General features: G+C 44.9%; 1 protein-coding gene across 1 annotated transcript in view; it reads left to right on the top strand.

Annotated features, from left to right (window-relative positions):
• Positions 1 to 13,119: 13,119 nt before the first annotated feature.
• Positions 13,120 to 27,813, top strand: part of PROK1 (prokineticin 1) — a 32,903-nt gene continuing 18,209 nt past the window's right edge. The window contains exons 1-3 of the mRNA XM_081492802.1: positions 13,120 to 13,242; positions 14,146 to 14,231; positions 14,737 to 14,867. The gene's annotated coding sequence lies outside the window, so the exon portion shown is untranslated. The remainder of the gene's footprint in view (positions 13,243 to 14,145; positions 14,232 to 14,736; positions 14,868 to 27,813) is intronic.

Raw genomic sequence — 27,813 nt, 5'->3', positions numbered from 1 at the left:
GACTCAATGGACATGAGTTTGGGTAAACTCCGGGGGTTGGTGATGGACAGAGAGGTCTGGTGTGCTGCTATTCATGGGGTCACAAAGAGTCAGACACGACTGAGCAACTGAACTGAACTGAACTGAACTGAAGTGGCTTCCCAGGTAGCTCAGGGGTAAAGAATCTGTCTGCTAGTGTAGGACACGTGAGTTCGATCCCTGGGTTGGGAAGATCCTCTGGAGAAGGAAATGGCAACCCAGGCCAAAATTCTTGCCTGAAAAAGCCCATGGACAGAGGAGCCTGTGGGTCTACAGTCCATGGGGGCCCAAAGAGTGTACACGACTGAGCACACATGCACACACATGTTAAGTTTTCATTTACACATCCTTTGTAATACGTACAAAATAATCCTTAATTGATTTAAGGAACTTATATTAAAGTGCAGTTAGGTTGCTTATAGTTTTTTTTGTTATTTTGGGGGTTTTGGCTATTACAAATGCTGGATATCCTTGTAGTCAAATACTTGTGCAGTTTAAAATTTTCCTTATAAGTTGCTAAAATGGAATTATTGGGTCAAAGGATATTGACATTTTTAAGACTTAATATGCACTTACATGTTGTGCCCCAGAAAGGTGGTACCAATTTAGAGTAAGATTGGTAGCATTTTGATAAAAATGGGAGTTATGGCCCGAGTTTACCCATACCCCATAAGCCCATACTCACTCCCTGTGCTTAAGCCCTCCTTACATCACTCCTGAATCTACCTTTTCTCCAACCCTCTCACCTCCAGCTTTTACAGTACACCTTCTGTTCTGGTGCTAAGCTTCAAGGCTCCTCTCAAATTCAGAGTCTCTCTTCATTCCCGAGCTGTGACCGTGAGAAACTTGCAGTTGCCTCAAAAATTACTTTTTTTTTTTTTTAATTACAGTCTTGAATGTTGTAATTCACTTTCACTTTTCCCTTTTATGCACTGGAGAAGGAAATGGCAACCCACTCCAGTATTCTTGCCTGGAGAATCCCAGGGACGGCGGAGCCTGGTGGGCTGCCGTCTCTGGGGTCGCACAGAGCGACTTAGCAGCAGCAGCAGCAGTAGCAGCAGCAGCAGCCCTAGAGAAATTATTTATATTAATTTAGGGGTCACGTACTATGGGTCATTTAAATTTTAGAAAGAGCAGTTTAAAACTATTCTTAAAAATTAGCATTAGAAAACGTAACAAGCTGGCCGGCGGTCGACGGAAGTCGTGCCCCAGGCAGCTTGGCACTGCAGTACCGCCCCCTAGTGGTCCCTTGTAGTGTAAAGCTTTGCTGGGCTGGAGCATCTTCAGTTCAGTCGCTCTCAGTCATGTCCGACTCTGCGACCCCATGGACTGCAACACTCCAGGCTTCTCCATGGACTGCAACACTCCAGGCTTCCCTGTCCATCACCAACTCCCGGAGCATCCTCAAACTCGTGTCCATCGAGTTGGTGATGCCATCTAACCATCTCAACCTCTGTTGTCTCCTTCTCCTCCTGTCTTCAATCTTTCCCAGCATCATGGTCTTTCCCAGTGAGTTGGCCCTTCGCACCAGGTGGCCAAAGTATTGGAGCTTCAGCTTCAGCATCAGTCCTTCCAATGAATATTCAGGACTGATTTCCTTTAGGATGGACTGGTTCGATCTCCTTGCAGTCCAAGGGACTCGCAAGAGTCTTTTCCAACACCACAGTTCAAAAGCATCAATTCTTTGGCACTCAGCTTTCTTTATAGTCCAGCTCTCAGATCCATACATGACTACTGGAAAAACCATAGCTTTAACTAGATGGACCTTTGTCAGCAAAGTAATGTCTCTGCTTTTTAATATGCTGTATAGGTTTGTCATAGCTTTTCTTCCAAGCAGCAAGTGTCTTTTAATTTCATGGCTGCAATCACCATCTGCAGTGATTTTGGAGCCCCCCAAAATAAAGTCTCTCACTGTTTCCATTGTTTCCCCGTCTATTTCCCATGAAGTGATGGGGTCAGATGCCATGATCTTAGGTTTTTAAATTTTGAGTTTTAAGCCAGCTTTTTCACTCTCTTTTACTTTCATCAAGAGGCTCTTTAGTTCTTCTTCGCTTTCTGCCATAAGGGTGGTGTCATCCACATATCTGAGGTTATTGATATATCTCCCGGCAATCTTGATTCCAGCTTATGCTTCATCTAGCCTGGCATTTCACGTGATGTAATCTACATATAAGTTAAATCAGCAGGGTGACAATATACATCCTTGACCTACTCCTTTCCCAATTTGGAACCAGTCTGTTGTTCCATGTCTAGTTCCAACTGTTGCTTCTTGAGCTGCATACAGGTTTCTCAGGAGGCAGGTAGGTGGTCTGATATTCCCATCTCTTTCAGAATTTTCCACAGTGATTATAGGAGTCTCAGAAAAGGTAGTGATCACTTTTTTATGCTGTTAAGGAAGGTCTTTGAAGAGAAAACGAGCAAGTAGGAAGAGGATGACCGCTGGCTCAAACATCCTAGTCCCTCCGAAGGTGGAAAGACAGGCTATTCCACACCTCCCCCTATTGCTGTGTCCTCTTGCTGTTTTTTCCCTGCCCAGGTAGGCAGAGGGAGCAAGTGGCTTATATAAGTTACAGAAGTGCTGGGGGTTGGAGTGATGGTTAGTTGGAGGAGGTGTCTGACCCCTAATTGTTTTCTACTTTCTTTTGTTTGTGATGACTATTCTCAGTGTTGAGTGCTGATAACCATTTTTCGTGTGATAGAAGTCCCAGGACGCCAATATCAGAGTACTTGTCTCATTGAATTGTAATTTTTTATATGTTTACTTTTCAAGACAGTGTTTTCTGCATCCTGAGCGCTGCAGCTGTGGAGCACAATAGGAATCCAGTAGTACTTGTTGAAGAATCTTGATGGGTTTTTTGAGAAAAGGACTCTATGTTATGTAAAGAAACTTGAAGCTCTCAACTTTAACCACATTTATTGTTTTCTCCCTCCTCTATTCCATAAACAAGCTCTTGGGAAATGGAAATCCCAGGAGGATCCTGCAGAGGTTGTCCACACCCATGTGTCCTGACTGGGAAGGGGAAGATGAGAAGCTGGGTGGGGTGAACCAAACCCTGTAGGTGAACTCACAGCTGTTGGCCCTGGACCCTAAGCCCTCTTCTTTGGCTGTTAGGAGCAGAATCCTCCTGGTAGAGGGGGTCCATTTAAAAAGTGACATTGTGCAAAAGTCTAGCCCTCCCGTAGGTGCAAAGGGCTCTGCTGTGCAAGGCCAGCCTCGCTGGTAACTCTTGCAAGTGCCTAGGGTCTCAGGTCTGGAGTGGAATGAGCCTGAAGCTGGAAGAGGGAGCAGGCCCTCAGAGGCCACCAGGGGGCAGCAAGCCCACGGAAAACCCTGATCAGGCTGGGGGAGCCTAGGTGAGGGACAGGAGTGCTCTGTAGCTGGTAGCTTGCTGAGGACAGCACTAGGCTAGGTTGGTGACCTCAGGGTCAGACAAATGTGGAATTGGATTTTGAGCTTGGTCACTGCCTACCCATGTGACCTCTGAGCCTCAGAGTCTCATCTGTAATGCAGGAGCACTATTACCTGCCTCATCAGGACATCGGGAGGATATGAGATAGTTTATGTAAGAGGGCCAGTACATTGTGGGAGTCAATCAATAAGCTTTGCTAAATTTCACTAAGAAGACCCATTTGTTTCCTCAAGTTACTTTCAGTCTAGGTGGAGACACATATGAGCGATTAACTAACAGTTCAATGAAGGTGAGAGCTGAATGATTACTAACAGACCCCAAGCAATCTAGTGTTCATGTGGGGGTGAGGTCACAGGGCTGCGTTTAAATGAGATAATTAAACAGATTTTATTACAGTTTTCTAGGGTGTATAAAATTGATAAAACAGTGAGAAAAAAAATCACCTGAAATCCCAGCCCTAACCCTAATGACATGAATGTGGATGTCAGAATGGGATGGGATTTGAATAAGGTGGAGGTGGGGAAAGTTGGACTTCCCCAGGTGGCTCAGGCTATAAAGAATCTGCCTGCAATGCAGGAGACCCGGGTTCGATCCCTGGGTCAGGAAGGTCCCCTGGAGAAGAGAATGGCTACAAGGCTCACAGGAGTCCTGCCAGCCGCAGCCTCTCATCTCACTCCATGTGAGCTATGGGATAGGACCCTGGGGCACAGACCGCTGCCTTCCGATCATCGCAGACGACACCTGAGAGCTGAGTCCTAGGTCCAACGCCTGATTCCTGGTAGTAATAAGAGTACTAATACCTTTAAAAGTTCATATGCATGGAGTGACAACCATGTGTCAGGCAATTCACAGGCCTTGTTAGTCCTCAGAACCTTTTGAAGTAGTTATTATCACTGTCCTCACTTTAGAGTAGAAAAAAAAAATCCCTGAGGCTCATATCAGTCTTTGCTCAGGATCAGTCTTCTTGTGAGTGGGGGAGCCTCATCATTAACTTCCCTGCTGTGCTGCCTCAACTTCTCTCACTTTGTCAGCAACAGGATCCTGGGGGGTTAGAGCGTTCTGGAGGCCCCATCCAGCCCTCTTATTCTCTAGAGAAGAAATCTGAGACTCTGAGAGGGGAAGTAGGTAATTTAGAACTTGAACATGGAATTCTTAGCCCTCTATGCAATGTTCTAGCTGTTTGGTGCTGCTACTGCTTATTTACACCTATTTTATTTTAAATTAGAAAAAATTTTTGTTTCTAGTCGCACTGGGAAGCCTGCAAGATCTTAGATCCCTGACCAGGGATCAGACCTGGGCTCCTTGCAGTGGGAGCGTGGAGTCCTAATCACTGGACCACCAGGGCATTTCCCAGTTAAACCAGTTTTAGAGACACTCATACTATGTGTTGAGTTGTGTGTCTCCAAAATTCATATGTTGAACTCCTAGCCCCTAGTACTTCAGAATGTCAGCTTGTTTGGAGACAGGGTCTTTACAGAGGTAATCAAGTTAAAATGAGGTCATTAGGGTGGGCCCTTCTCTGGTAGCTCAGCTGGTAAAGAATCCTCCTGCAATCCAGGAACCCCTTGTTCAATTCGTGGGTTGGGAAGATCTGCTGGAGAAGGGATAGGCTGCCCACTCCAGTATCTTGCCTGGAGAATTCCATGGACAGAGGAGCCTGGCAGGCTATGGTCCATGGGGTCTCAAAGAGTCAGGCATGACTGAGTGACTTTCACTTTCACTAATCCAACGTGACTGACATCCTTATAAAAAGGAGAAATTTGGATACATTCATAGAGGGAAGACAATGTGAAGAGACAGAGAGAGAAGATGGCTGTCTCCAAGCCAAAGAGTGATCCCTTTCTCACAGCTGTCAGAAGGAACCACCCCTGCCGACAACTTGATTTTGGACATCTAGACTCCAGAGCTGTGAGGCAATATACTTCTGTTGTTCAGGCCATTCAGCCTGTAGTACTTTGTTGTGACACCCCTGGGAAACCAGTGTACTCACAAATCCATAAAAGTGAATGTCTGTGATCACAGGCAACAGTTATGGAGAAAAGAGTTGGGAGGCTCACACTCAGAGGCAAAGGATAGAGCAGCTAATCTTCCCAGCTTGCTCCCAATCTGGATGCTTGGCTAACTAAGATGTTTTTCTTACACTGGCCAACAGTGGTAGCATGACTCATTGGACTGTGGCCTTCTAGAGCCTGTTTTCTGTCCCTGAGCCTGGCCTATGACACGTGCTCAGTAAATGTGTGTAGAGGGGATAGTGGGAAAATAGGCTCTGGCTACTCTGATCCAAACCTCTCCAAGTGATATGTTAGGTAGGGGAGTAGGGTACAAGCTGTCAGTGGATGCAAGTTGAAATTGAGCACTGTCTCCTAAAGTTTATAGTCAAAACCAAATTTTGGAAGACAAGCAAAATTTATTTTAGATGACTCAGGGTGGGCTAAAAACATTTCAGTTCAGGAAGCTATTTTCCTGCTGCCTTATTAATTTCCCTATTGAGGAGAGATGAGATGCAGACTTCCATATCCAAGTCTTCATTAGATGCCCAGTTAATGCAGCTATGACAAATGACAATGAAGCCCTTATGAATAAAAAAAAGATCAGCCCCGTATAAAAAATTGTATACTAGGGAAAAGGAAATTTAGAGGAGCTGATAAAATGCCCTGTCCTTAATTAGACTGTCTGCATCACACATCAAGCCAGCCTTAATGCCAAGATTTATTGGCCTTGGAATTGTGTAAATGAATAAGTGTTTGAAAATGAATGGAACAGAAATTACCTATATGGAATGTATCTGCAATGCAGGCCTGAGCAAACTGATGCTTTTTAATTAAATGCAGGCTTTCAGCTTCTTTGGCTACCCCTCACTGTCTACCGGGCATGGACCCCCTTAGCCCCTCCCCTGGCAAGTTTCAGAAAAAATGCTTGTTGGGTAACAATGTGATTCCTTGTTAATAACCTCTGCCACTGTCCTGGAAAAATCCTCCTCAGACAGCGAAATATCTTTGTGTCTTTACTTCACCCTCTGTGAACCTAATGAAGTGTTTCTGGTCCTTACTTCAGAGTAGAGAATGTTGTGAAGACAAGATGGTCCACCTAGTTCTGCACATCCTGCCATGCAGAGCAATTGACTGCCACTGTCTCTCCTGGAATCCAAGTTTAACTATGAGAGCTTACCTACTTTTGCAGCATTGAATTACCCTCTTGTAAGACCTTGGACAAGTCCTCTAATGCCTTGATAGCTCAGATTTTTTTCACCTCTCACTGAAGATGAGAATAGTATCCACCTCACAGTGTAGGAACTCCTTGAGACATGGCATACAAAGCCCCTGACCCAGTCGTTGGGACCACCGCAGACAGGGAACATGTGAGTGCTGCTCTTGTTGCCAGGACCTCAGGAAATGATGGCTGAGGCGAAGTTGAACTAGACTGTCATTCGGGGCTCTTAGTTGCAAGCAACAGAAGCTGACCCTGGCTTATAGAGTAGGAAAGGAAATTTTAGAATGATACTGAGCTCGTGCTGCAACTAGAGAAGCCTGTGCACCACAATGAAGACCCAGCACAGCCAAAAAACAAACAAACAAAAAACTCAGAGCTTTTAAAAAAATAGATAAGTTAAATGACACTGAGTAGTTCATGGTTACCCAATTGTTAGGCGGGCTAGAGAACTCAGTCTAAGCTTCTAGTGATGAAGCTCTAATTCCACCATGCCACCCCTGCCACTGGTGTTACAGCAACAGTTGTGGCACCAAGGCTGTTACTGTGGCAGGAACCTAATTCTGTAACCACTATGCCCCTGAAGCTAGACCCCTCTGCTGCTGCCCTTGCTAGCAGGGTAGAATTTTCCCAGAGCCTCTGAGTTGAAGTCTCATGTGGGTAGACTTAAGCGATGCAGGCTGGATCACACGCCTGGCTTTAGTTACAAAGGAGGCTGAAGAAGAAACACCTGCCTTTTCTATCTGTTCTGAAAGTGCCCTGAGCAAAGCAAAGGCATTCACATGGGGCCTGGCAGCTGGAGAGTGTTTCCCTTGTCTCCTACAGGGGGCTTCTTGCTTTGCGTGAGGGAAGGTCTCAGGTGGGGCACCCACAGCTCCTTCCGTAGCTCCAAGAGCAACTTTACTGGGCAACGTTCCGCCTCCTGGCAAGGGAAGCAGGGAGCCTTCTGCCCTTTAGTTGTTGTTCAGTTGCTCCCCATGGACTTCAGCCAGCCAGGCTTCCCCGTCCTTCACTATGTCCTGAAGTTTGCTCAAGCTCATGTCCATTTGAGTCAGTGATGCCAGCCAACCATCTCATCCTTTGTGTATGAGTTATATGGGGGAGACTTCCCTGGTGGTCCCGTGGTTATGAGTCCACTTGCCAATGCAGGGGACCCAGGTTCTATCCCTGGTCTGGGAAGATTCCACATGCCTCGGAGCAACTAAGCTCATGCACCACAACTACTGAGCTCATGCTCCAGAGCCAGGGAGCTGCAACTTCTGAGCCCACGTGCCACAATTACTGAAAGCTGCACTCTAGAGGCTCCACAACAAGAGAAGCCACCTCAATTAGAAGCCCGAGCACTGCAACAGAGTACCTCCCGTCACTCCAACTAGAGAAATTCCAAGTACAGCAACAAAAAGCCAGCGCAGCCAAAAAACAAAAAATGAAGTATCTAGAATTCAAGGAGTTGGTCATTTTGCTTTGTGCTTCTAAAGATAAGGGCCATAAAATGCATCTCAGACTCTGTATGTCAGCTGGCTTCATGCTGTGCACCACCCTTCCCCCCATAGATCTGTAGTTTCATTTTTTAAAATCGATTTCTCACTCTTAGTTTGCCAAATTCTATGTGGATAGTCGTAGTAAATCAGGCAAAGCTTCCTCACTCAAGGATTTTATGTTCTATACGCTAAATAAGCAAGAGGTAATGAAAGAAAAAAAAAAAGACACTTAAGTTTTATTTTGGGTAAGAGAAACTTTTCAGACCAATAATCATTACCAATATCAACCTGAATGTCTGACCCATCGTGAGGAAAGGACTCAGTGGGGCAAGCAGAGCTGCTTCTGGGAGGAAGAAGATGAGAGTGAGAGAGAGAGGATGAAAAGAGAATCACCAAATCCTCAGGACTGAGGGCTTTTCAGAACTTGAATGTGTTGTCTTTACCCCCCTGGTCCCTCAGTTCATTCAGTTCAGTCTCTCAGTCGTGTCCTAAAGTTTGCTTAAGCTCATGTCCATTTGAGTCAGTGATGCCAGCCAACCATCTCATCCTCTGTGTGACTATGAGTTATATGGAGGGCACTTCCCTGGTGGTCTCATGGTTACGAGTTCACTTGCCTCATATGATTCTTTGCAACCCCATGGACTGCAGCATGCCAGGCCTCCCTGGCAGTCACCACCTCCTGAGCTTGCTCAAACCCATGTCCATCAAGTCAGTGATGCCATCCAACTATCTCATCTTCTGTCATCCCCTTCTTCTCCTGCCTTCAGTCTTTCCCAGCATCAGAGTCTTTTCCAATGAGATGGCTCTTCGTTATCAGGTGGCCAGAGTATTGGAGCTTCAGCTTCAGGAGACTGGTTTGATCTCCTTGCTGTCCAAGGGACCCTCAAGGAGAATCTGCTTTCCATGGTCCCTAGGAAAGCATCTGACACACAGAAGGTGTCCAACAAATGTTCTATTTGAGAGGAAATCTCCTTTGAGAATCTCAAGAACGTGACCCTCTCAACCCTTCATCTGTCCATTATTCTCGCTCCCAAGGAACCGGTACAAAGTGGGGAGTGGGGGGCAATCCCAGTGTCAACAGCAGTGAAGGCGATGGACAGTCTCCCTAACTTCCCTAAATGATATGGATTTCATCTCTCTAGGCCTCAGTTTTAACACCTGTAAACTTGGTCGGTTTCTCACTCAAGAACATTACATTTGTACTTAGATAAAAAATTAACATTTACAAAGTACGTCTATTCATATTACCTCAGTCATCACGGCAGAGATCTCCAGCCTCATTGTGTGGATGAAATAACTGAGGCCTGGAGAGGCCTACAGCTTGTCAAGGTTGTAGAACCTGAGAGTGTCCGTGGCTTTGGGACTTCAAGGCTAGGGCGGGCCAGTCTCCAGGCTGTAGATCCCAGGTGAATTGGCCTCTTTGCCACTGTCTCCCCAACCAGTCTAGACAGCGCAAGCCTGAGAGCCAGATCCATAACGTGGCCAGAGGCTGCTGTCTCCCCATCTCCCCTCCCAGCAGTGGGAGGACTTGTCTTGTGCCTTTAGATACCACGGGTAAATCAATTGCCACATTAATTTTGGGCTGTCAGCATTTCCCCCAGGAAAAAGTAGGAGGCAAGGAGACTAACATCTCATTGATCTTTCCGATGGCCAAAGGGGAAGGGAGATGAATGTAATTCCATCTGTCAAGGTAGAGCAGGGCCCAGCCGAAAACAGTCCAGATTACTTTAAGGAGATAACAGTTTATCACTCTCTGTACAAGCAGATATGAAAGTAGGACGACCTCCTTTACGAGTCTGCAGAAACATCGATTAGCAAAGAGAGGGTCTAGGGATGTGAGCAGCAGGATCTCTGGCCTTTGTTCCCTTGTCCTTCTCCTAGGACTTTATGTTTTTTATGTACACACAACTGCAACAGCACAAGCATGACAAAACCTACCCCCTGATCCCCAAGAAATTGTTAACATTTGTTGAGGATCGAGTACTGCCAGGTGCTATACCATTTTATATTTACTGTTGAGCAGCTTTGTAAAGTATTATTATGAGCACTGAGGCTCGGAGAGGTTGAGCGAGTTGCCTAAGGTTACTCAGCTAGTGTAGGATGAAATCAAGTGCAGGCTGGCTGAGCCCGAGCCTGTCCTCAACCACCCACAGTCCACACTGGTTACCCAACTGGGAAAGTCACCCAGCAGCCCTGCTTCAAGATCTCTGCGTCTTCACCCAACTCACTCCTTCCTTGGTTGGCCCCATAGTAAGCCCTCCCAGCGGGGAGGCGTCTTTACTCATTGTAGAGGCTGAACCAAGGCTGAGGTGTCCCGGTCAGAGAGTCGGGACCGCTGAGATTCTGGGAGGGTAGAGGAGTGGGCCAGCGCAAGGCCATGGGTCACAGCAGCATGCAGGGTGCAGGCTCTGCTGAGGCTCTTCTGGGTCACAGCTGTATGTGGATTCCCCTGGAGGAGAGGGAAGCCAGTGACAGACTCTCAGCAAGACAGAAGCTGGGACATCCAGCATCCAGCCACAGGCAGGCTGCTGTGGCCGCTGAGCCTGAGGGAATGCCATGGCCATGGGCAAGGAAGCTCAGGTGGGGAAGTCCTGGGGACCACAACAAAGTCATCTCAAAAATCCAAGGAGACATGTGCACACCTGAGATCCCAGAAAACCAAGCTTCAGCATTAAATTCCACCAGGGGCAGAAGCACCCTGCAGAGTAAAAGGTCCCCAGAGAGAGGGGCTTCGCTGCCTGCCGTGGCTGCGGACGCACTGCTGAGACAAAGGTCACTTGAGGGCGGCAGTTCTCATCCTCCGAGGCCAGAAGTTAAGTATTCTAATTAATACCACTCTGGATCTGACAGAGATGACTGCTCTGTCCCAGGCTTGTTTGTGGTTTATCCCTGTGATTGATGCTGGTAGCATTTAGATTCTGTCAGGGAGATATTTCATTGATGCCCCATGTGGTGGGAAGGAGACAGCCAGGAAATGCGGTTCCCTGGTCAAGGCATAATCGGAGACGAATCTAAAATGGGGAGAGAAAGGCCCAGGCCTTTCAAGCCTCTCATTGGGGTAGGAGAAGGGGGTGAGGTAGAGGTGGAGGCTCAGGAGGAAGGCACTGACCTGGCACTGTGGCAGGATTCTGTTGTGAAGAAAACGACATATGGAAGAGGCAAGAAGCTTTTTTTTCCCCAAGACTTTTTCATAAAAAGTATCAACACCTGTGTTGGCCAATAGACTTTGCTGGCTAAGACACACAAGAAAGGAACAGCCAGCAAGGAAAACAGTCTTCCTGCTGTTTCTGGGGTCTTTAATGTTCACCCCAAACCACCATGTCTATCTGCCAAGTCTAGCCATTAATCATAAGGCTGATTTCAAAAGTGAAAAGGTTTTTGAATCCCTCAACTAGAAATGATCTTCACCCTGACACCCACAGCACTTTGTAGTCACTGCCAAAGCATAATATTCAAATGTTTAAAAACATGATTTTCATAAAACATGGAATGGGCAAGTTTCAGAGATTTAGAAATTCACGGATGAGGGAACCAAGAAGATGGTAAAGCCAGTTCAAAGGCATTTTGAGGAACTGGGTATTTATAAGCACTTAAAAGGAAATGTTAGTAAAATTTCTAAATTAAAAACAAAACCAGTTGCCCTCACGTATATAGTCAAATGATTTTTGGCAGGCATGCCAAGATTATTCAATGGAGAAAGGACAGTTTGGTTTTTTTTTAAACAAATAGTGCTGGGAAAACTGAACATCCACATGCAAAAGAATGAAGTTGAATTCTTACCTTATACTATGTACAAAAATTAACTCAAAGTGCATCAAAGACCAAAACGGAAAAGCTAAAACTATAGAACTCTTAGAAGAAAGCATAAGGGAAAAGTTTCATAACAGTGGATTTGGCAACGATTTCTTGGATATGACACCCAAAGTATAAGAAACAAAAGAAAAAATAGATAAATTGGACTACACCAAAATTAAAAACTTTTGTGCATGGAAGCATGCTGTCAACAGAGTAAAAAGATAGCCCATGGACTGGGAGTAAACATTTCTAATCATGTATCTGATAAGGGGTTAATACTCAGAATATATAAAAGAACTCCTACAACTCAACAACAAAAATTGAACAACCTGATTTTTTAAAAAGGGCAAAGAACTTGAGTTGGAATTCTCTGAAAAAGACATACAAATGGCTAATAAGCATATGAAAAGATGCTCAACATCGCTAACCATTAGGGAAATGAAAATCAAAACCATAATAAGATGCCTGATACCCATTAGAATAAAAAAATCTCCAAGAAGTAGCAAGTGGGAAGGATCTGGAGAAATTGGAACCCTTGTGCACTGCTGGTGGAACTGTAAAACTGTATATTTGCTGTAGAAAACAGTATGGAAGTTCTACAAAAAATTAGAGTTGTTATATGATCCATCAATCCCACTTCTGGATATATAGCCACAAGAACTGAAAGCAGAGTCTCAAGAGAGATTTGTACACCCAGGTTTGGAGTAGTAGTATTCACAATCGCCAAAAGGTGGAAGCAACCCAAGTATCTATGGACAGATGAATGAATAAGCTAAAAGTGGTGTACATGTACAGTGAAATATTATTCAGCCTTAAAAAGGAAAGAAACTGACACATTCTACAATGTGAATGAGACTTAAGAACAATATGCTAAGTGAAATAAACCAGTCTCATGGACAAATACTGCCTGACTCTGCTTATATAAAATATGTAGAGTAGTCAAATTCATGGAGGCAGAAGGTAGACTGTGGTTGCTAGGTGCTGGCAGGAGGGGAGAGTAGGGAGTTATTGTTTAATGGGTACAGAGTGTCACTGTTGCAGGATGAAAAGAGGCTGGGAGATGGATAGTGGTGATTGTTGCACAACAATGCAAATGTAGTTAATGACCTTGAACTGTGCACTTGAAAATGGTTAAGATGGTAAAATTTTATGTTATGTGTATTTTACCACAATTAAAAAACAAAATATAACTGGTTAATGTCCTACAGGGCAATTAAAAGAATCAATCTTTGATGTTATGCCTTCTATTGGATCAACATTATTTACACCTTTACTTGGCATGATCTACGAGTCAACATGTAACTTCACAGAGTCTGAGCCCTTCATTAATGGTAAATAGATATTCAACAAAGATACATTCCCCTAGATAATTAAATAATCCTTGGATGGGCTTGAGAAACAATGACCAAATGACGTTGGAAGGACTTACTGTCCTCTCATGGCCTGATTTCCAGGTTGTAAATTTTTAGTATTATTTTTTAACATCACAGTCACTTACATCCTTGCATTTCCCACCAGTCCCTCGGGGGAGGGCAGGGGCTCTGTCTTATTCAGCTCTGCCTCCTCACTGTGTGCTCTGGTTTCTTGAATGGGACTGAAGTAGGAATGTTGGGGTAGAGCTGTTGGGAGCAGCAGACTTGTGGTTAGAATGTGTGACCATGACCTTAGTCTCACCCATCAAGTGAGGATATTGCACCTGAGTCCAGGATGCTGTGCTGGGCACTGGGGGGTGCTGTCTAATCTCAGGGTTTCCTTCCAGCTCTAAAATGCTTGGGTCCTACTTTGATCATCATCCACACAAGAAAGGAGTTACTGAATGCAAATACATAAATGAAACATATAATGAACAAACACAAGAGCCCTTTTCAGATGCACATAATACACAGAGGCTTTTTTTTTCTTTCTTTCCTTGCTTTTCTTAGAACCATCCTTGATGCCATGTGATGTCTATGGCCCCAGCTCCTGGGTTGGCTTGGGAGGTGTATAAAGATGTGCTGTTTGTAGTTTTTCTATAGAGGGAACAGCTACAGTTTGCTGGAGGCAGGAGCACCTCCTCTCAGCAACTGGGGGGCCTTGGGTCAGCCATCCTCAGGGGGAATGTACCTGAACCCTCCAAGGCTGCCTCTGAGAAAGGAGACATCACTGTCTTATTACATATACATGAGACTCTCATTGCTGCTTTCAGATAATTTCTTGACAGATTCCGGCTGTCAATCTTGTTTTTCTTATGACAGGAGAAACTCCGGTGATCTATCAAGAAGGTGAAATTATGTGTCCAGCTGAGAACTCTGGACACTCTGGAGCTCATGCAGAAATTAACGTGAGTGATTTGGAGCCAAATTTACACAGCAGAGTGGCCCCAGGCCGGCTCCCTTTGGCTGGAGCTGCTGGGCCACTGGATGTCTTGCACGTGGTGTACGGTATCCCCAAAGGCCTTTGGAGCTGTGCTCAGCCCCATCCTGGTATGCCCTGTGTCCCTGTGCCTCTGCCATGAAAGCCCAGCTGCTTTACTTGGATGTGGGACTTCCACCTTGCAGGGGAATCCGTCTGTCCCCTCTCCTAGCCTGACTTGGCCCCCAACTCGTAAGCACCTACACAGTGCTTTTGAAGGAAATGTCTGCTGGCTGTTTCTGGAGACTGGGTCCCAGTGAGTTGAGTGTCAGTTCACATCAGTCATGGCTACACATGGGCTGGAATCTTGCTGACTGGAGTCCCCAAAGTCCCCCGTGGTCAGCTCTCCCCATGCTTGGGTTGGAGGCATTGCAGGGGGTTTGGGTGGCGAGCTTGAGCGCCTCCCAGCTGTACCATTTCTTGGCATTCACCAGGCTGCCTCATGTCCACTCTAGACCCTCCGTCTCAGCAGAAGAAACCACAAACCTCTCCCGAGCACCACAACCATCTTTTGCTGGCTGCTAAGCACCCCTATGAAGCCAATAACCACCCACCATAAAAAACAGTAAGTCTGCTTTCTCTGTCTAAGCATGCACTGTGGTTAAGGGAGAGGAAACAGAGGCCAGGGGAAGATAATTTGTCCAAGGACGCCAGCTAAAAAGGGACAGAATGAGGATTCCTATTAGTTCTAAATAATTCCAATACTCATGTTCTTTTTCGTTTTCCCTTTCCCACCCTTTTATAATTATTTTAAAGTAACTTTTACTTCATTTCTATTACAAAAGTAATGTGTGCTCAAATAAAAAACAGAAAATGTGGAAATAACATATGAAGACAAAAGAACCAACAAGACAAACCAAACCCAAGGTCATTAGTAATTCCTCCTTGCTGAGATGAAATGTGGACAGTTTAGTTCCTTTCTTTTCCATCTTGTTCTTTGTGTGTGTCCATAAAATGGATTCCCCTGCAAGTTGGAAGTCCCACATCCAAGTAAAGCAGCTGGGCTTTCATGGCACACACATAAAATGGGGTTACATTGTGCATTCCTTTTTTGTATACAGCTTTTTCCACTTAGCCATATAAAGTTAACCTTTGCCCATCAATAAGCCATCTTCAGTCCCAAGCTCATTAACTCATCCAAGTCATGTTCTGTCCAACTTGGTTTTCTTCTGTGTCCAGTCACATGCCTCCTCTCTGGACTGTGCTCCAGGGGACACTGAGCCCTTTTCAGTAGATTGAACTGGTTTGTACATGAAGGGCTTGCTTTGCAAGTGACACATCCTTCTTTTGCCTGTAAATCTATCGAACTCTATTCAAGAGGGACCTGTTATCTTGTTCAGACCCTATGAGAGAGAGGGAGAGTCTTTACCATAAGGATGCTTCAAGGCCATGCGCCCCTACTTCCACCCCTGCAGTGGATGTAGAACCAGAAGGTTAAGTACAGAGGATGAGGCATGGCCCCATTAGGATGGCTGACCCCTTGCAGCCACTCCAGTGTCCATTTCCTGAAGGGAATGAATTGTTGGCCTCTGGAAACAATTCTTAAAGTGATGTTGCATGGATGAACAAGGTAGGAACCATTGACCTTCAAACCTGTATGTGCAAAGGTCTTATTTTCAGCTCAAATTGAAATGAATCACTAACTGAGGGGAAATAAACATTATTTCACTTTGTGGCAAATGCTCTGAGCCTATAGAAATCATCTTGGCCCATGTGTGTGTGTCACACAGCCTCTGTCCAGGGTGGCCACCCAGGTCGGTGACCTCCCTTGGAGGTACTGGTAGCCCAGGGGTGAGGTTCCTAGGCAGGCTTTCCAAGGCTCAGCCCTGGCCTCTTTGCCAAGAGGTATTTGTTTGTTTTTAAAGCAGTTTGTTTCATTAACCACTAGATACCGGAAAGCAATCATCAGCCATAACTCCATTCCCAGCACCAACAGCTCATAGCTCTCAAAGGAAGAACGGTGATTCTGACTTGTTGACCTGAATCAGGATAACAAATACATTGTAGAATTCATTTCTGTGATCAGAGACAAAAACGTACTGGGATTTGAAACTTCCTTGATCCTGAGCCTTCAGTTGTTATCTCATTGACATTTTCTAGGATACTCCCAGCATAAATGAATTATTTCTGAATAGAGTCCCCTGATTAGAAAATACGTGGCATGTGTGGCAACACTTTCCCATCCTGTTCTCATGGCGGACCTCACCGCTCAGTCTCTCTCACAGAGCCCAGAGATGACTTCAGATCTAAGCCTCAATAAGTTTTTCTAGGCAGCCACTATAATCAGTCAGCATTGGCCTATGGAATGAATTCCTTTGACTTTCCTAAATTAGTTGATAATCATAAGCAGGAGCTGTGTGTCAAGTTCTCATTGGAAGGATACTTAGAAGGCCCTCAGGATGTCTTTTTTTGGTTTGTTTGTTTTTCCCAATGAGAATGAGGGCAGAATGTGGAGGTTCCTTAAAAAAGTAAAAATAGAGTTGCCATGCGATCCAGCAATCCCGCTCCTGGGTATGTATCTGGAGAAAACTGAAATTCAAAAAATTCACGCACCCTAATGTTCATAATGGCGCAATTTATAATAACCAGGACGTGGGAGCAACATAAATGCCCATCAACAGATGAATGAATAAAGATGATGTGAGATATATACACAATGAAGTGTTACTCAGCTATAAAAAAGAATGACATAATGTCATCTGAGGCAACAAGGATGGACCTAGAGATTATCACACTAAGTAAAGTAAGTCAGAAAGAGAAGGACAAACATCAATGATATCACTTATATGTGGGATCTATAATATAATACAAATGAACTTATTCACAAAACATAAACAAATGCACAGACATAGAAAATAAATTTATGGTTACCAAGAGGGAAAGCGGGGGAGAGATAAATTAGGAGTTTGGGGGTTAACAGAAACAAACTACTCGAAATGAGACAAACAACAAGGTCCTACGGTGAAAGTGAAAGTGAGGTCGCTCGGTCATGTCTGACTCTTTGCGACCCCATGGACTGCAGCCCACCAGGCTCCTCTGTTCATGGGATTTTCCAGGCAAGAATACTGGAGTGGGTTGCCATTTCCTTCTCCAGGGCATCTTCCCGACCCAGGGATCGAACCCAGGTCTCCCACATTGTAGGCAGATGCTTTACCGTCCAAGCCAACAGCTCCAGCCTGTATAGTACTGTATACTACACTACACTATATACTATACTATAGTACGTCACTACTGTATAGTACAGGGAGCTATAGTCAATATCCTGTAGTAAGCCATAATGGGAAAGAATATGAAAAAGACTATATATATATAATATATATATATATATATGCACTTGCCTGCACATCAGAAACTAATGCAATATTGTAAATCAACTATATTTCAATTAAAAAAGAAGAATGTGGGCAGGAGGTAGCTGAGAAGGGTGGAGGTAGATGGAGAAAGTTGGGTTAAAGAGAGCCACGGGTCTTCATCTGGTCCTACCATTTTCTGATTTAAGACTTGATATGATTCTTCTCTGCTTCCCAGGTAGCACTAGTGGTAAAGACCTGCCTGTCGACACAGGAGACATAAGAGACACGGGTTCCATCCCTAGGTCAGGAAGATTCCCTAGAGGAGGGTATGGCAACCCACTCTGGTTTTCTTGGCTGGAGAATCCCATGGACAGAGGAGCCTGGGGGCTACAGTCCATAGGGTCACACAGAGTTGGACATGACTGAAACGACTAAGCATGCACGCACTCGTGATTCTTCTCACTTGCCACAAGCAACCTCTGTTCCTATCTGTTCCTAAATGAAGCCCTGGGACTTCTCCCATCTCCAGGCAGGGCAGCTTGAAGTGGGGCTGGGGTTTCCTTCTTCCTGAGGGGCGGCAAGGGGCAGAGCTCTGTCCCTGGTGCCTTGCAGCTGGCCCATGCCCTCAGGTCACTGGCCAGTCATGCCTCCCAAGACCCCCTACTTTAAAGGAGTCAACCGTGCTCCATACTCTGCTGACCTCAAGATTTCCTCAAGAAAAGTTGTGTTCAGGACTTCCCTGGTGGTCCGGTGGCTAAGACTCCTCCACGCTCCCAATGCAGGGGGCCCAGGTTTGATCCCTGGTCAAGGAACTATATTCCTCATGCCACAGCTAAGCTGAGTTCAACATGCCACAACTAAAGATCCCTTATGCCACAACTAAGACCTGGCACAGCTAAATGAATACATAAATATTTTTTTTTGAAAGAAAGAAGAGTTAATGTTCGGTCACTAAATCGAACAAGAGGAAAAAAATAGAGGAAAGTAGCACAGGTCCCTCAGCTGAAGAGAGTCCCCAATCTGCCACCAAGAGAATTATTTGTAATTTAACTGCTTTTATTTATTTTAATGAAATATTTCACATGCATGAAAGATCGTGGGTTGAAGAATAATATTAAAACTGTCACCCACCTACTTGCTGCAGCTTCAGAAAATGAAGGATTATTCTTTAATGAGAAGAAGAGAGTGATTCAGGCCTGAGCTGGGCCAGCCCCCCTGTCCCCTGCTTCCCCGGGGCTCTCCAAGAGGATGCAGCTGAGTTATGTTAGTGGGAAATTGGCAAGCTCAGATTTATGACCCAATATATAGCAGCTTCCGTGTATCGCCTTCGTCAATCAGCACCAGCTGGAAATAATACCTGCTTCCTGTCGGCAAGCCCCCTGCCTCTGTGTCCTGACCAGTGGGGCAGGCAGATGGCTCCTGCGACTGTCTGCTCTGATGTTCCATCATCACTGTGTTCAGACCATCCTGAGTTTTATTTTCCACGTGTTTCCATGGCTCATCCTGGGTGAGGGACTGTGGAGTTCTCTCTTTTCCAGGGACTGGTAGACAACCATTTGCTTCCTCACAGACCACAACCTTTTGGGTTTGTGATAGCAAAATGCAGAGTGGGCAGGAGGGCTTGGGTTTTGAGCTTACATTATCTTCTCTAAGCGGATGGATTCCTAATATGAGATGAATTGTTGCATTTTTTCTTTTTCATGTTTTTGCCCTAACCAGGTACCTAGACTTTGTTCCCCAGAGTTGTTGGGACCTTGCTGGTATTTGTAAGTACAAAAGCTGCATTAAAAGAAGCTTTTCACAGTAATTATTATTATAACAACTGTCTGGATGCTGCATACTGAACATCCCTCTGCAACAGACTACTCCCAAGCACACATGACTGTGTTCTTCTCCTGTCCCCATTGCTTCAAACTTGATTAAAAGTCCAAGTTTGGGCACTCAGGTCCTTCCTGAATTCCTGCCTGCTTACCTACCCAATCTAGCCTCTCACTCCTTCACTAAATCGTTCAGTTCAGTTCAGTCGCTCAGTCATGTCCGACTCTTTGCGACCCCATGAATTGCAGCACGCCAGGCCTCTCTGTCCATCACCAACTCCCGGAGTCTACCCAAACCCATGTCCATCGAGTCAGTGATACCATCCAACCATCTCATCCTCTGTCATCCCCTTCTCCTCCTGCCCCTAATCCTTCCCAGCATTAGGTTCTTTTCCAATGAGTCAGCTCTTCACATGAGGTGGCCAAAGTATTGGAGTTTCAGCTTCAACATCAGTCCTTCCAATGAACACCCAGGGCTGATCTCCTTTAGGATGGACTGGTTGGATCTCCTTGCAGTCCAAGGGACTCCCAAGAGTCTTCTCCAACACCACAGTTCAAAAGCATCAATTCTGCGGCACTCAGCTTTCCTAACTGTCCAACTCTCACATCCATATATGACCACTGGAAAAACCATAGCCTTGACTAGATGGACCTTTGTTGGCAAAGTAATGTCTCTTCTTTTTAATATGCTATCTAGGTTGGTCATAACTTTCCTTCCAAGGAATAAGTGTCTTTTAATTTCATGGCTGCTCTCACCATCTGCAGTGATTTTGGAGCCCAAAAAAATAAAGTCTGACACTGTTTCCACTGTTTCCCCATCTATTTCCCATGGAGTGATGGGACCAGATGCCATGATCTTAGTTTTCTTGAATGTTGAGCTTTAAGCCAACTTTTTCACTCTCCTCTCTCACTTTCATCAAAAGGTTTTTTAATTCCGCTTCACTTTCTGCCATAGGGGTGGTGTCATCTGCATATCTGAGGTGATTGATATTTCTCCCGGCAATCTTGATTCCAGCTTGTGTTTCTTCCAGCCCAGCGTTTCTCATGATGTACTCTGCATATACGTTAAATAAGCAGGGTGACAATATACAGCCTTGACGGACTCCTTTTCCTATTTGGAACCAGTCTGTTGTTCCATGTCCAGTTCTAACTGTTGCTTCCTGACCTGCATACAGGTTTCTCAAGAGGCAGGTCAAGTGGTCTGGTATTCCCATCTCTTTCAGAATTTTCCACAGTTCATTGTGATCCACACAGTCAAAGGCTTTGGCATAGTCAATAAAGCAGAAATAGATGTTTTTCTGGAACTCTCTTGCTTTTTCGATGATCCAGCGGATGTTGGCAATTTGATCTCTGGTTCCTCTGCCTTTTCAAAAACCAGCTTGAACATCTGGAATTTCACGGTTCACGTATTGCTGAAGCCTGGCTTGGAGAATTTTGAGCATTACTTTACTAGCATGTGAGATGAGTGCAATTGTGCGGTAGTTTGAGCATTCTTTGGCATTGCCTTTCTTTGGGATTGGGATGAAAACTGACCTTTTCCAGTCCTGTGGCCACTGCTGAGTTTTCCAAATTTGCTGGCATATTGAGTGCAACACTTTCACAGCGTCATCTTTGAGGATTTGAAATAGCTCAACTGGAATTCCATCACCTCCACTAGCTTTGTATATATATATATATATATACACACACATACACATACACACAATGGAATACTACTCAGCCATAAGAAGAATGGAACAATGCCATTTGCACTATATGGATGGACCTAGAGATCATCATACTAAGTGAAGTAAGTCAGAAAGAGAAAGGCAAATGTCTTATGATATCACTTGCATGTGTAATCTAAAATATGACACAAATGAACTTATTTACAAAATGGAAATAGATGCACAGATATGGAAAACAAATTTATGGTTACTATAAGGGAAAGAGGAGAGAGGGATAAATTAGGAATTTGGGGTTAACAGATACATATTACTACATATATAATAGATAACAAGGACTTACTGCATAGCACTTACTGCATATAAGGACTTACTTATATTCAATAGCTTATAGTAAACTACAATGGAAAAGAATATGAAAAAAGAATATATATATTCGGAATCACTTTGCTGTATACCTGAATCTAACACAACATGGTAAATCAACTATACTTCAACAAAAATAAATAAATAAAAGAGTGCTCCTCTTGGCCTCCCCGTTCATAACAGAGTTACTAGGAGTGCATTGTAGAATGCTGGAATGTGGGAGAAAAATGCCTACGAAAGGGTCTGATTTTTGTTGCTGCTACTGACTCAGCCCCAGGCCTCTCCCCGTTTTCCCAACCCATTAGCCTACTGTCCCCAAAGCTGGTCCCCACCCAGGCCTTCCTGGAAATGAAGTCACGGCAACAGCCCCGCAGGACAGTGTTTTGTGACTGCCTTTCCGAGGAGGTTATGCAGGATTTCAACATGCTGTTGCCCTGCCCTGCTGCCCTCAGTGTCTTTCATTTATCTTACTTTCCTCCTTTTTCCTTTTGGTGGTAAAATAGACATAACATAAAATTTTCCATTTTAATCATTTTTGAACATACAGTTCGGTGACATCAGATACTTTATTTCATTCTTGCTCTTAGTAGTCTAAATGAGAACCTCTTTCCTGGGCCAAAGGGGAAAGCCAGCTTGAATGCCCAACGTGTGCATGCTAAGTTGCTTTGTGACCCCATGAACTGTAGCCCACCAAGCTCCTCTCTCCATGGGATTCTCCAGGCAAGAATACTGGAGTGGGTTGCCATTTCCTCCTCCAGGGGATCTTCCCGGCCCAGGGATCGAACCTGAGTCTCCTGCATCTCCTGCATTGGCAGGCAGGTTCTTTACCACTAGTGCCACCTGAGAAGACCTAGATACCCAATATCTCCCATTTATAAATTGGGTTTCTATTCTGTGTTAAAAAGAGACTGAGGCATGTTTTTTTGAGTGTATTTGAACATGTATTAATTTGAGTAAGTACCAAACCAAAGGTGATTAGGAGCACTCCACTGACAGCAGCTGGGGCAAAGTCTTTATAGAGAAGATGCTGAAGCAAAGTGAGATGATTTGCTTGGCTGTAGCCGAAGCGGTTGCCTTACTTGGGAAAGCTGAGTTGTCTGTGAGGAGATCTCCTTAAATGTGTTTTTCTCAGAGTTGAGTGGATTGACTCTGACTTAGGCATGGGGGTGCTTATGTAGCTGCTAAGGCATCAAAGCCACCCCAGTTTAGTGGCCTCCTTGATTAATTTTCCAACCATCACCCGTTTGATAGATGTAAATTTCCTGCTATGCCTGATTTCTCTTAGCAGAAGACTTTTCAGATAAAAACTGAAGTGAGTTCGTCCTGATTTCAGAGTGTGCCAACCTACTCTTGTCAGCACATGTGAGTGAGGGAAGACCGGAGCCTAACATGCCCTTGAAGGCCACTGCTTCTGTGGGGTGGGTACCCCTGATTGACGGGGCACTGGTCTGTAAGTGAGGGGTTTGGGGGCCCAGGTTAGTTAGAGTGAGCATGGATCTTTCCCCAGAAGCTGGAAATTGTTTGGAATGGAGCAAGTTTCCATCTGTGGACAGGGGCCCAATAGTCCTAGTGGGCAGCCCTGGTGTTGGGTGCTTTTGGCCACAAGAACTGGAAAGACCAGACTCAAAGTGGTTTAATATGTGGTCAAATCAAGAATCCAGGTGGTTTTTATCTTTCTGCTCTGTCTTCCTCAGATTGGGCTCTTCCTAAGACTGGTTACCCTGCCAGGCCCAATCCTCCAACCCCAATGGTGCCAGGGGAGACAGGCACAGTGCCACTGGGTATCACTCAGGAGAAAGAAACCACTCCCCAGGCATGGACTTCACATCCTTCTCTTTAGGCTGATTGGACCAGCTTAAGTCCTGTGTCTACGCTGGAGCTACAGTGGTTAAAAGGTGACTGGCGTGTTGAGCTGTTGTGACTGATGAGTATGGTCACTTTCCTGAGTTGCAGTTTATAAGTTCCCTGGGGGTTGTGCTACATAAGAGGAGGTATGCACTGAACACAATTTGGTTTCTGTTAGGGAGAAGGCAATGGCACCCTACTCCAGTACTCTTGCCTGGAAAATCCCATGACGGAGGAGCCTGGTAGGCTACAGTCCATGGGGTCGCTAAGAGTCGGACACGACTGAGCGACTTCACTTTCACTTTTCCCATTTATGTACTGGAGAAGGAAATGGCAACCCACTCCAGTATTCTTGCCTGGAGAATCCCAGGGATGGCGGAGCCTGGTGGGCTGCCATCTGTGGGGTCGCACAGAGTCGGACACGACTGAAGCGACTTAGCAGCAGCAGCAGCAGGGGGAAGAATGTGGGGAATGATCTCCTGGAGCAGTGTTTTTCAAACCATGGTTTATTTAACCCATTGGTGATCATGAAATCATAAATTTATGGCCCATGGGCCAAATTCAGCCCACCACCTATTTTTGTAAATAAAGTTTTATCGGAGCACAGCAGGGCCCATTTCTTTCCTGTTGTCTATGGCAGCTTTCTCACCACAATGGAAACCTTGAGTAGTTGCAACAGAGATTATATGGTCCTCAAAGCTTAAAATACTCACTATCTGGCCCTTTACAGAAAAAGTTTGCTGATCCCTAACTAGAAAGTTGCAATAAGCATTAAAGGATGAATCTGACTAGACTAGAATAGGAACTATCTGGACACACTGCACGTGATAAGAATGAATATTATTGCACGAACCCTTTCTTTCAGTTTTATATGAACATACATCCAGATAATCTGATCACACGGACCACAGCCTTGTCTATCTCAATGAAACTAAGCCATGCCATGTGGGGCCACCCAAGACGGATGGGTCATGGTGGAGAGGTCTGACAGATTGTGGTCCACTGGAGAAGGGCATGGCAAACCACTTCAGTATTCTTGCCTTGAGAACCCCATGAACAGTATGAAAAGGCAAAAGGATAGGACACTGAAAGATGAACTCCCCAGGTCAGTAGGTGCCAAATATGCTAACGGAGATCAGTGGAGAAATAACTCCAGAAAGAATGATGGGATGGAGCCAAAGCAAAAACGATACCCAACTCTGGATGTGACTGGTGATAGACGCAAAGTCCGATGCTGTAAAGAGCAATATTGCATAGGAAGCTGGAATGTTAGGTCCATGAATCAAGGCAAACTGGAAGTGGTCAAACAGGAGATGGCAAGAGTGAACGTTGACATTCTAGGAATCAGCGAACTAAGATGGACTGGAATGGGTGAATTCAACTCAGATGACCATTATATCTACTACCGTGGGCAAGAATCCCTTAGAAGAAATGGAGTAGCCATCATGGTCAACAAAAGAGTCCGAAATGCAGTACTTGGATGCAATCTCAAAAACGACAGAATGATCTCTGTTCGCTTCCAAGGCAAACCATTCAATATCACGGTAATCCAAGTCTATGCCCCGACCAGTAACGCCGAAGAAGCTGAAGTTGAACGATTCTATGAAGACCTACAAGACCTTCTAGAACTAACACCCAAAAAAGATGTCCTTTTCATTATAGGGGACTGGAATGCAAAAGTAGGAAGTCAAGAAACACCTGGCATAACAGGCAGGTTTGGCCTTGGAGTACAGAATGAAGCAGGGCAAAGGCTAATAGAGTTTTGCCACGAGAACGCACTGGTAATAGCAAACACCCTATTCCAACAACACAAGAGAAGACTCTACACGTGGACATCACCAGATGGTCAACACCGAAATCAGATTGATTATATTCTTTGCAGCCAAAGATGGAGAAGCTCTATACAGTCAGCAAAAACAAGACCGGGAGCAGACTGTGGCTCAGATCATGAACTGCTTATTGCCAAATTCAGACTTAAATTGAAGAAAGTAGGGAAAACCACTAGACCATTCAGGTATGACCTAGATCAAATCCCTTATGAGTATACAGTGGAAGTGACAAATAGATTTAAGGGACTAGACCTGATAGACAGAATGCCTGATGAACTATGGACAGAGGTTCATGACATTGTACAGGAGACAGGGATCAAGAAAATCCCTATGGAAAAGAAATGCAAAAAAGCAAAATGGCTGTCTGAGGAGGTCTTACAGATAGCTGGGAAGAGAAGAGAAGCGAAAAGCAAAGGAGAAAAGGAAAGATACTCTCATCTGAATGCAGAGTTCCAAAGAATAGCAAGGAGAGATAAGAAAGCCTTCCTCAGCGATCAGTGCAAACAAATAGAGGAAAACAACAGATTAGGAAAGACTAGAGACCTCTTCAAGAAAATTGGAGATACCAAAGGAACATTTCATGCAAAGATAGGCTCGATAAAGGACAGAAATGGTATGGACCTAACAGAAGCAGAAGATATTAAGAAGAGGTGGCAAGAATACACAGAAGAACTGTACAAAAAAGATCTTCATGACCCAGATAATCACGATGGTGTGATCACTCACCTAGAGCCAGACATCCTGGAATGTGAAGTCAAGTGGGCCTTAGAAAGCATCACTACGAACAAAGCTAGTGGAAGTGATGGAATTCCAGTTGAGCTATTTCAAATCCTCAAAGGTGATGCTGTGAAAGTGCTGCACTCAATATGCCAGCAAATTTGGAAAACTCAGCAGTGGCCACAGGACTGGAAGAGGTCAGTCTTCGTTCCAATCCCAAAGAAAGGCAATGCCAAAGAATGCTCAAACTACCGCACAATTGCACTCATCTCACATGCTAGTAAAGTAATGCTCAAAATTCTCCAAGCCAGGCTTCAGCAATACGTGAACTGTGAACTTCCAGATGTTCAAGCTGGATTTAGAAAAGGCAGAGGAACCAGAGATCAAATTGCCAACATCCGCTGGATCATCGAAAAAGCAAGAGAGTTCCAGAAAAACATCTATTTCTGCTTTATTGACTACGCCAAAGCCTTTGACTGTGTGGATCACAATAAACTGTGGAAAATTCTGAAAGAGATAGGAATACCAAACCACCTGACCTGCCTCTTGAGAAACCTGTATGCAGGTCAGGAAGCAACAGTTAGAACTGGACATGGAACAGACTGGTTCCAAATAGGAAAAGGAGTCCGTCAAGGCTGTATATTGTCACCCTGCTTATTTAACGTATATGCAGAGTACATCATGAGAAACGCTGGGCTGGAAGAAACACAAGCTGGAATCAAGATTGCCAGGAGAAATATCAATAACCTCAGATATGCGGATGACACCACCCTTATGGCAGAAAGTGAAGAAGAACTAAAGAGCCTCTTGATGAAGGTGAAGGAGGAGAGTGAAAAAGTTGGCTTAAAGCTCAACATTCAAGAAAACTAAGATCATGGCATCTGGTCCCATCACTCCATGGGAAATAGATGGGGAAACAGTGGAAACAGTGTCAGACTTTACTTTTTTGGGCTCCAGAATCACTGCTGATGGTGACTGCAGCCATGAAATTAAAAGACGCTTACTACTTGGAAGGAAGGTTATGGCCAACCTAGATAGCATGTTTAAAAGCAGAGACATTACTTTGCCAACAAAAGTCCGTCTAGTCAAGACTATGGTTTTTCCAGTGGTCATGTATGGATGTGAGAGTTGGACGGTTAAGAAAGCTGAGCGCCACAGAATTGATGCTTTTGAACTGTGGTGTTGGAGAAGACTCTTGAGAGTCCCTTGGACTGCAAGGAGATCCAGTCAATCCATCCTAAAGGAGATCAATCCTGGGTGTTCATTGGAAGGACTGATGTTGAAGCTGAAGCTCCAATACTTTGGCCACCTCATGCGAAGGGTTGACTCATTGGAAAAGAACCTAATGCTGGGTAGGATTGGGGGCGGGAGGAGAAGGGGACGACAGAGGATGAGATGGTTGGATGGCATCACCGACTCGATGAACATGGGTTTGGGTAGACTCCGGGAGTTGGTGATGGACAGAGAGGCCTGGCGTGCTGCAATTCATGGGGTCGCAGAGAGTCGGACACGACTGAGCAACTGAACTGAACTGACATCCATATCTGGGGGTGCTGGGCTATAATTTATTTCTTAAGGTGGATCGTGGTAAAAAAGGTTGAAAACCTGCTCTAGAGCACTGTTCATCTTTCTTTCTTTCATTCTTTCTCAATGTATTATTGATACATTAGTTTCAAGTGTACAAAGTAATGATTTTATATCTTGTATACATTGTGAAATATAAGCCCTATTCATTTTTGACATGGAAGTAACTTCTTAAAGAGGTCTGTTTGTAATAGTGCTGTCCCTTGGGTTGGGCGTCCCCTACTTGCCTGAGAGGCTAGGTGCTGAGAGGGTAGGGTAGGAGCCTTGAGTTAACAAGAGGGGCCAAGACACTGTTTTTTGGTAGTGACCGAGGAGTGCTGGGTGAACAGGCAGAGAACAAGTAGGAGTCTGGCCAGGAGAAAGCTGGCAGTGGAGTCAGATTCAGGAGGGTGCATG

This window comes from Giraffa tippelskirchi, chromosome 5 (assembly GCF_054371585.1).
Source record: "Giraffa tippelskirchi isolate mGirTip1 chromosome 5, T2T-mGirTip1v1.2.pri, whole genome shotgun sequence".
NCBI lineage: Eukaryota > Metazoa > Chordata > Mammalia > Artiodactyla > Giraffidae > Giraffa > Giraffa tippelskirchi.
The sequence above is the reverse complement of the archived record's forward strand: the minus strand, read 5'-3'. Positions and strand labels throughout refer to the sequence as shown.